The sequence below is a fragment of the Rhipicephalus microplus genome, chromosome 2, assembly GCF_043290135.1.
Source record: "Rhipicephalus microplus isolate Deutch F79 chromosome 2, USDA_Rmic, whole genome shotgun sequence".
Classification (NCBI taxonomy): Eukaryota; Metazoa; Arthropoda; class Arachnida; order Ixodida; family Ixodidae; genus Rhipicephalus; species Rhipicephalus microplus.
The window spans coordinates 157,274,910-157,285,579 of NC_134701.1; positions in this window are offsets into that span (position 1 = coordinate 157,274,910).

A 10,670-nucleotide genomic window follows, 5' to 3' on the forward strand; every position below is an offset into this window, starting at 1 on the left:
AAAAAAAAAAGGCTGCAATTAAGACCTGACCACACATGCGCGTAGCTTGTAGGTGCGTTACCACGCCCTCTTCCTTTACAGAGAAACCCAACCTCGTTTGGCGCAGCGGCTAGAGGGGGCAATCTCCGGGAGCTCGGACGGGTCGCGCTTGCTTGATTTTTCCCCATTGAGAAAGCACGAAAACGTGCTCCTTGGAGCTTTCGTCCTAAATGTTTCACGCTATGTGTGCCGCTCTTTCGTCATCCAGGAAAGCGCGCGCACCTGCTGCATATTGAGCCGGAAACTGCGCGTTAAGCTCCCCGCAATGTGATCATTGCAGATGCTGTATGACATTTCGTCGCAGTAAGCAATGCTTTTTTTCGTAGAGTATTACTAGAAACGCGATGGTCGGGCTCATATGAAAGGGAAGTACATTTGTGAAACGAAGTTCCAACAAGTATAGATAATCGCTGTATATTTCGAAATTTCGCGCTGGCTTTCCGGGTCGACCAGTTGTAATGTGACAGCAGCGTAGCGTGTTAACTCTAAGGGATCCTGCAGGAGCTTTTTGCCTTACAACTTAGCGGCAAGATTGTTCAGAATCCGTCCAGTACGAGCGGAGTTAAATATTTGTCTTCTCCCTGTTCGATGAAATTAAAGCGCTGGAAGCTAAGTAGGGAGGTATTGCACGTGAACAGAAAGCACACGGGCCTTTAAATGACTTCGCCCCACTGAAGTGCGGCCGCCGAGGCTAAGATCGCACCTGTTATATTTGGGTCAACAGCCGAGGCCCATAACGACTACGCCACCGTGGCGGATATATTCGCAAATTTGTCATTCACAATACAAAGACAGATATGCTAGGTAAGCGATAAAACGAGCGAAAAGAAAATGTTCGTCGTACCTGAAAGTTACCGGAAAGATCGTTGTGACGTCATAGTTTTTGGCAGCGCCTGCTCGTACGTAGTTCCTCATTGCAGGAATGCAACTGCCGCGCCAATTTGACACAATTCCCCAGTGTTACGCTAAATTGCCCGAAAAGCATGAATATTACGTCGAGTGCGCCGAGTTCAGCGAGAAATGGAGGCCACATTGGCCACCTGCACTTTGCGTGATCAATCGAATCGAACGTGGAGACCCGAACCCTACACCACAGTTAGGTGATGACATTCGATAAGAGGAGGAACGCCGCGCGCCCATCGGTCCGCTGGCCACAGCAGATACCTATCGGCGGGACGACAGAAGTTCGAGCCAAAAGAAATGCATTGCCGTAGCCAACAACGCTTCGTGCGAAGTATGACTTTCCTAGTCGGCAAACGCTGTTATGGTGTGTTAGGAACGTGTGCAGCGTTTTCAGCGCGCGAACAAGGCCTGCGTGATGCGAACGCCGTCGTTGCCAGCTGCCACGTTGGTTCCCAGAGCAACGCCACTACACATTTTCTGGCTTGAAGTTGTGTCGTCCCGGCGATAGATATCCGTCGCTGGGCCAACGGTCGCGCACCGTTTTTACTTCATCTGGTCGAAAGCGCATTGCAAGCGAGCTGAAAAGTTGTGCCCTAAACCTAACTCAACCGTTGGGAAAGAAAAAAAGTAGGAGTGGGGTTGGAGGAGGGTGTAGCGGTTCGAAAATTACTTGCCCTTGTTCTAACCCGTGCTGAACACGGTGTAAATCAATTTCGCCGCAGTACACTGGTGTCCTGCGGAAGAGTGCTATCATTTGAAAGGAGCTGTTAGCGGTAGGCACGGGGCACTGCACATTTTGTTCACTTACTCATGCGTTTACGCGCCGCATAATTGTGAGTTTAGTATGATCGCTGACGGCTGAAGAAGTTATTTGCAGTAAATTAGAGCAACGATTGATATTTCTGGTGCTTTGAAAAAAAAAAACTTGTGCGCCAGTTTTTTTTTTTTCTCGCCATCCCTACTTCTCGATTTTAGGAACCTCCCGAATTTCAAGGTCGCCAACTTAGCTGCGAGAATATCCTAGCCATGTCTTGGTTATTTGGTCCCTTTTCGCCTCATGCGCCTCGGATACTCAGGTTAGCCCGGTACACATAACTAATATCACTCGGTGTATGGCGTGTATGGCTTAATTGTCTTTTAATGATATTGATAAGAGACTTTGGACGCAGTATGAAAGAAAACAAGCAAGCGTGATTGTATTCTCGGCTAAGTCTTGCGCGACCATCTATCAAGCCGCCCTTTAAAATAAGCATCTCTCACCGTATACCAGAATTGGTGGAGGTGCTACGTAGCCCATTGGAGCTCCCAAGAAGGAAGACGGAGGAGCAACCCGTGGAGCTTCGTCGAAGCCGCAGGCTCGCAGGCCTTCCGCCACTATATCAACCATCATGAACCCTGACGGGAGAACCTCGCCGCTTTCCTCTATATAGCACTCCAGGACAACATTACAGGGAGCCTCGCAGCTTTTCTGAGAGTGTTGGGGAGCACGTCGAGGAATAATAGATCAAGCACAACCGGCGGGTGAGTCCATGTAACAACTGGAACAATGCCATTCAGCGAGACTACTTACCACTGTTTCTTAAGGGAACCTCATTGATGTTGTTCGAGAATCACGAGGTGAACTTGACCACGTGGGTTAATTTCGTTGATGAGATAAGGAAGTGCTTCGGCGACCCGTTCAAGAAAAAATAAGCGTGCCGAGCAGACGCTGAGCCAACGCGCTCAAGTCACAGGGAAAACGTGCACGATGCAAATAAAGGAAGCTATGAAGTTGTGTAAAAGTGCGGATTCGCTTATGACTAGAGGCAGGATTTTCAGGCACTAAAGAAGTTTGTTTTAGGTGCCAAGACAGGCATGTAAAACACCGTCTTAGACCCTCAAAATCATTAATATGGGCACAAAAGTTCTACAAAAATTGAAAAAATTGAAAACGAAAACGTTGGCGACTTGTACCTACGACAAGAAGCAAAATGATATTGTTTAAGATAGCACAGGGGCACCAATGGTTGAACATATGCATGCATTTGCCGTGCGATTTGCAGATTACAGTCTTTCGTTTTATTGTCTAGTATTGTGAATCAAGTGTCCACTGTCCAATCAACACTCTCCTGAGTCTCTTTCGTTTTGTTGCTGGCAAGGGCAGTGCGGGAGCAAACAACCAGACAACTGACACCCCACAGGGAAAGGATGCTAGGTCTAATCGCGTAGGACTAATTGCTCCCGTGTCAGTGAACCCGCCCCTCACTAGGTTTGGGCACCTCGAGCTGGGCACTCAGGATCCTGCCTGTTGAGATTTGCAGCGCTACATGTCGCGTGAAAACGCTAAATTTGTACTCTATGCCACTTGCCCTTCTGCCAGGCGTGCGCCTCAAGATGGAGGGAGCGACGTACAGCAAGGAAGGGTCCTGTTTTTACGTCGCTTCTTAACGCTGACATTGGTGCTATAACGTTGCTCAGCGTGCACTCTTCACCAGAACTTGGTTAAATGCTAGCTATATCTAGAAAAACCGATGAAAAATGTCCCGTCTCCTGATCATATCCTGCATTTTAAACGTCGCATTATTACGAGCGTTGCACGTGATGTTATTCTAGTTGACATGTGCGATTTGTGTCTTCTGTTGTGTAGCATGAATGACGAGTACTTTAGTTTGGGCTAGCTGCTTTATATTATTACGAGTAACTTCTTTAACAACCTATTCACTATGCACAGAGCTCGGCGTGCGAGATGGCGCCAGTTAAGCAAGAACCAAAACTGATTTCGTCCAGCTTTTCTTTCACGCAGCTGCGTTGTGGCGGCTGCTATGTATCAATACGAGTCCGAGAGGGAAACGCAAACACAAAGGGACAAGAAAGACTGCGCTCTTTGCCTCTGTCTTTCTTTTCGCTGTGTCTTTGCACTGCCTTTTCGAAATGAGTATCACTGAAAGCTGAGAAAAATAATAAAACACGCAAGCGGAATGTCAGCTTGTTATTATTTTTATTTTTGTTTTCAATGACCGCCAGATGCTTTACACTCATCGGCCCTCGTTTCGCGTCGGCCTCGGTGGACCAGTGGCAAGAGTGCCCCGCTGCTGACCCGAATGGCGCGGATTCGATTCCGGCTGCGGCGGTCGCGTCTAGATGGAGGTGAAAGGTTAGATGCCCACGTACTGCGCAATGTCAGTGCAGGTTATAAAAAACCAGATGGTCAAAATTTCCGAAGACCTTCACTACGGCAACCCTCACAATCATATCGTGTTTTTTTTTCACGCAAAATTACAGATACTACCCCACTACTACTACTATATATTACTACTACAACTCCTTTTTGGCTGCGTTTTTTTTTTCCTCATCGTTCCTGCATCGTGCCTTCGCCAATCATGACAACGCTTAGCGTGTTTTTGGTGCGTCGTTTCTGATCGCAGTTTCAGCGGAGCGACGCCGTGTATCATGGTCAGGATACATTATCCCGGCCAGCTTCCCTAAAAGTACGCGCACTGACTAATCCATCCCCCGGAACGGATAATGCAGAGAACGCCGAAGCGACACAACATCGATGACGTACGTGCACCAGTAGGCCGGGCACGTCATGCGCGCATGACCCTGCTTGCGCGTGATGTTCTTGCGTTTGCATCATATAATCTTCCGGCCCCGATACCGAAGAGAGCAGGGAAGGAATTAGGCTCACGATGGCTACATATTGTGAGAGACAAGGGATTCAAGCTTGCCTCTTCGCATCATGTTTCTGTGGCTCGCAGCGAACTAGTTTGAAAAAAAATCGCTGTGGTAGAACGCTTTTCATTGGGCACGCAAGAAGTTCTAGTGTCTCACTACAACTTCCTATGATACCTAAAGAGGGGTGCTCAAAGATGTATATTTCAAACAAAACAAAAGCCGAGTGCACATCACAATTTGCACATCACAATTTTTACTGCAGGGGCTGCAGCAGATGTGCTACAATGTCAAAGAAAACACGCCTTCATTGATACAGCATAGTTGTTCTCTTTATAAGCCATTTCATTCAATCATAAAACTAACAAAAACAAATAATAAAAACATTAGATCTGATACGACATTTAAAATTTTTAAAACAATTACCATTGCGCGAAGAAGACTGTTTTGGTACAATGGTTTTCGAAGAGAGTTTTGGCATGAAATGCTTGACATAAAAGCTATAACTGCAGTTTAATTCGACGCGATGACAGTAATCACCATCCTAGTTCTTTTTATATTGGTACAGCTTTAATTTTGTAAGTGATGGCTTGGGACAAACTTTACAGCCCTTTTCTGTATTTTTTCATCTTTGTCACTTAAAGACGTATGCCAAGGGATCTCGTACGGCAGAAGCATATTCAGGCATAGGGTGAATGTATGTTAAATACACCGTTGATTGTAAACATGCCGGCGCAGGTACGAGTCAGGCTTCGCTAATAAAGTACAACAACTTGGCGGCCTTCGCCAACACTGAATCAACATCAGCATTATATGAGTGGCCCTCCACGCTTTTTCATTCGTTCTCTACCTACCCGTGGCCTGCACAGAAAAATCTGGTGGTGGTAGTGGTTCGTAAGGAAGAGGAAAAAGGCACCTAATTTCTGTCTGCCTATAGGCGACATGGTGCAGTGCCTTGAAGGGGTGGGAGTAAGAAGGGATAAAAAGAATAGAAGGAAATAGATGAAGAAATAGAGAGGCAAGCGACAGAAAATAGAAGGAGATAGGAAAGTGGGGATCCGGTCGAAGCAGTCCAAGGGCGGGGCGCCACAATGCGAGAGCTGCACGGCGTCAAGAGACCGCGGAGGGCGAACCAGTCGGCGGGAGCTACGCTGGCGTCGGAGATCGCGAGAGCACGACCGTCCAGCTCTAAATCCTGCGAGCGAATCGAAAGAAAAAAAAAATCTGCTTTTCTTTTCCCAACGCGACACCCAGGTTTTCAGGGTGGCTCTTCGGTTCCTCCAGGACACTGAACAGCTGTCTGTAGAAGACGGTCGCCACGTCCTCGGCCATATACGCTACTCTTATTTCCTTATTCCATCTTTAATTATCTCTCCTCGTTCCCTTGCTGATACTGAGACGTGCTTTCACTTAGGGCTGCTGAAGTAGCGTCTTTTGCGCTCTTTATGCTTCTCCTCCAACCGCTCGCAGTATGTCAGCTTTATGGCGTATGGTGGCCAGCGAGCGCCCTTTCATTGCGGTAAGCGATTGTTTTGCGCAAGTTGCTAGAACTAGAGGACCTTGCTGAACCTCATAGTGTTTGGAAATTTAATGTTGCCTTTCTTACATGAACAATGGTTTCAAACCGCGCTCGAAAACACAATTTCGGCTTAAAAAGTTCTCATATAGGTGCTAATTTGAAAAATGAGCATTTATGGGCACTTATAGGCATTTAGGCACGAACATTAAAAAATAGGCATTCACAGGCACAATAAAAACACTAAAAAAGCCCTTCTTGACGTCTAATTCTTGCTCATATATAAAAATGGCACGATAAAAACGCATGGAACAAAATAGGCATTTGCCTATATTTCGTTCTCTAGACATATGAGGATAAGGTATGGCATCTTCTCAAAGGAATCGCTGAAAACCTTTACCACTACCTCGTATGCAGGCAAGGATGACATACAGTCGGCGAATGACATCATCCGACATTGCTGGACCTGCGAGGCACTTAAAGCTCAGAGCATTTCGGCAAAGTTTGGTCGGCTTCCTAACATCACCACTGTCGCGAGCATCTACGTAGGCCCTCCGTCTCGCGGTCTGGCATAAACTATACGGCATATAGTGTGCGAAAAACTCGATCGGCGGGAAGATACCGCTATGTCGAGGCAGGAATTGTCCATGGTGTTTTTCTTCAGTTCGGCACCCTGCCTGTATTCATCAGTGCTGAGGGATTTGAGAACTCAGGGGTACCAGACAGCCACGTCGTCATGAACACAATTATGAGCTGCGAAATGTCTGCATCCCGAGGTCAGCTCTCTGTATATTCACGACAGCAAGTTCCGCTGACTATCTTCGGCCACATGTGGCGCGTTAACCATCAGCGTGCTTCTACTGTGGCATCCGCTTTTGCTCGCAGCACGGTCGTGCACCTCTACTGCAGTATATGAACCACCACCGGCACCCTCATGGCGCATAAGTACACGAGGTAGTTATCGCTGGCCACCGAATAGCTAGTTCTTGTTATTGTTCACCTTCTCTTGTGGTTCATACCCGATTTGAAGGATTGGTTAAGAATTGAATGGTCTTATATGTCAAGTAAAGTTCCTTGAAGATGTGGCACACACCAATGCTGGGGGATTGGCCAAGCACCAGATAGTTTTCATGAACGACTTCTTTAATAACAGGTTACGATTTAACTATTTACGAGAAAAAAAGAAAGATGAACCAGGACAAATTTGATAGTGGAATAGTCAATAAGCTGTAGTGTAATGCAATGAAGCAGCACAATTGAATTAAAATGAATTCGGATAAGTAATAAAATCTACCGAAGAATGATTTCAACATTTAAACCTTTTTGAACCTTTGACGAACTCCTGCAATGCGTCATCAATCTTCCCGTCGCTGTGGCCGAGAGACAAATCCCCGAAAGAAAGTACATTTTGCGCATTTAGGTCTGTTCCGAGGAGGCGGCAAACGGTACCTAAAGTGTTCTTGCGCAAGGCAGAGTATCTATTACAGAAAATGAGGTAATGTTCGGTTGAGAATGTTACTATGGCAATGAGTTCTTTCTTTCACACTTCGTACAAAGTCTGATATCAGTTAATAAGCATTTCTCACCTTAACAATTGATCATGAACGTCCAACTTTCGTGTCTCTGTGGTGCCCTATGTCCGGCTTCTCCGTATGCAAGCCCTCCTTGTCTTTCAACAAATATGCATTGTCTGTCAACAACAAGCTTGCACTATTGAGTACTGTACCACCCTTACGATGTCTCGATAGCACTGAGGCTTTCCTCTTCTTCATCATTGTTATCATCATCGCCGTGACTATTATTATTATTATTATTATTATTGTTGTTGTTGTTGTTGTTGTTGTTGTTGTTGTTGTTGTTGTTGTTGTTGTTGTTGTTGTTGTTGTTGTTGTTGTTGTTGTTGTTGTTGTTGTTGTAAGGTCTGGCGTCGCAGGCCATGGGAGCGAGTCTTCTCGGTCTCAAAAGGGCGCGCTTCTTAAAAAGCCGATTCTCGGGAGACGGTAATCTCGGCGTAAGCCCCTTCTGGCAAGAATACCGCGGTCAGTCGCAGTTTCTAGCAACCAGCTAAATGGTCCCCGGACTGCAGATTGCCGGCGGGTGACGTGAGGACAGTGCAGAGCCACCCATCCGTCAGGATTAGAGTGCGCGGGATGGCTGTCGTGCTGGACAGCGTAGTCATCTCGCGGTAGTGCAGGAGGCCCGCAGCCGAACGGCGCCACCATTGTGTGCGTTCGCACAGTTCGCGGAATGTTGTGTGCAGGCCGGTCCTTTCGTCTCTCTCTTTCCGACCAAGCAGTCGAGTGCGGGAAGAAGAGAGCGAGAGGAAGGGACGGCAACAAGTGTGTTGTCTGTCCAATAAGCGCACTAAATTGCTTTGGTTGGCCGTGAGGAGAATCGGGAGGGGCAACCGAGGTATTAAAACCTGGCTTCCGAGTCCTCGCGGGGGGTTCTGGTCGCAGCAAAGAGTGCTCTGCACTATCGGCTCTGCCGAGGCAACATGCGATGGTTCCGACAGTGAAGTCTTGTAAATATGTACATAAGTTTCTGTATATAAAGTCGAGTTGGTGTAACGTTCGAAATGTGCTGGCTTCCATCCCCGCACAGGTTCGAATCCTGTCGACTGCGCCAGTAAAACTCAACCTTCTACCCACTCCCTCTGTTCCCTTGAGCAGAGCTCTCCCAGCTGCGTAGCGGGGGGTGCCGCTGCTTTTTTTTAGTTTTAAGGCGTCCTATGGACACGAGGTTTGCCCACTTAAACCCGGACAGGCGAGCGCAGGCCATGAGTCGTGAGTCGGGGGACGAGAGCGACGTGGGAAACCCGGGAGAGGGTAGTGCGCGGGAGAGCCAGAAAGATGACCGTTTCGGAAACCTCATGCCGGAGCGTAGACTGCAGGAATTGCGGTTGGAGATGGAGAGGCTGTCGCAGATGATGGGCGGAAGCTCTCGGTGAAGTGGACCCGAGTTCGGCAGGCGGGATCCGTGTAGCGAACTGAAACGCTACTCAAAAGTCCTCACAGGGGTGTTACCCAAATTTCCAGCCGAGGCTGAAGCACCAGTGTGGTTTGAGTCCGTGGAAAGTGCCCTAGAAGCGTACGAGGTACCGGGGGAGTTTTGGGGACGTTTAGTTTTCCCGTTGGTAGCGGAGAGAGTCCCGTTTTTGTCCACGCGGCTAAGCCCAACAGAGCACAAAGATTACCAGGTAATCAAACAAACGGTGCTGGACGAGCTGGGCCGGGCATTTTGGTTGCCGTAAAACGTGCTCTAGGGTCAAGTACCGTTTTTATTGGCCAGGCGTAGGAGACGACGTACGACGGCACTTCAACAGTTGTCATGGTTGCCAGGCGAGGGCAGACTGGCGTTGCGGGGACAGCGTCCCGATCGAACCCCTTACGAGACCAAGATATCCGTTTCAGCAGGTTAACGTGGACGTTATTGGGCCGCTGGAGCCAGTATCAGGCCGAGGCCATAAGTACTGTTTATGCGTCATCGACTTATGCACGCGCTGGCCCGAGGTGGTATGTTTGCGTTCATTAAGCGCTAGGGCAACCTGCGATGCACTACTGGCAGTGTTTAGCAGAACAGGCATACTCGAGGTTATAGCGTCCGACTGCGGCACTAACTTTACAGCGGCACTGACAAGAGAGTTTTTGTCTAAACTTGGTTGCTCCCCTCGATTTTCCACGCCGGGGCACCCTGAGAGCAATGGGGCGGTCGAGCGATGGAACAGGACCTTTAAGAACATGCTATACCACATGATAGAGAAGGAGGGGAGGAATTGGGATCAATTTGTGCCTTTCTTGCTGTGGGGGTACAGGGAAGTCCCACACGATACGACCGAAGTAGCGCCTTTTGAGATGCTGTATGGGAGGCAACCAACGGGTCCGTTAAGTATACTTAAGAGGGCTTGGACGGGGGAAGCTGCAGTGCCGGGAGAGTTGGGGGCGTCGCCAGCAGCGTACATGGAAGAATTACGAGGGCGGCTGAGGCGCGCGGCACAGGTTGCGGAAATGGTCAGCTCGAAATCGCAAAACACCTACGCTGTGCAATTCAACAAAAGGGCGAAGGCAAAAGAGTTTAACGTCGGTGATTTGGTACTGGTGTTTGATGATCAACGACCAGGGAAAATGTTTCTGAAATGGGAAGGGCCAGGCAGTGTCACCGAGAGATACCGCGAGCATTCATACTTCGTGCAGATGCCAGCAGGTAACCGGAAACTGGTGCACGCTAATAAGCTGCGCCCATATCAGTCCAGGGTTATGTCGGTAGGAGTAATGTTCGAGGAGGACGGTGATTTCGGTGAAGCAGAGTGCGCCCCACAGCCAGGGGCAATGCGTAGTGAAGAAGTTTTTCCATCACGCGATATGGTAGCCCATTTAGTAGAACGGGAACGCGGGGTGATCTGCGAAGTGTTCAAGAGGCATGTGGAGCAGTTTGGCGGGGGGCCGACGGTAGCGGCAGTAAGGCCACACGAGATAAGGTTGCAAGACGGGTTTGTCCGCAAAAGCCCTCATCCGTACAGGGTACCCAAAAGCTTACAGGCCGAGGTGGGGAGGCAGGTAGA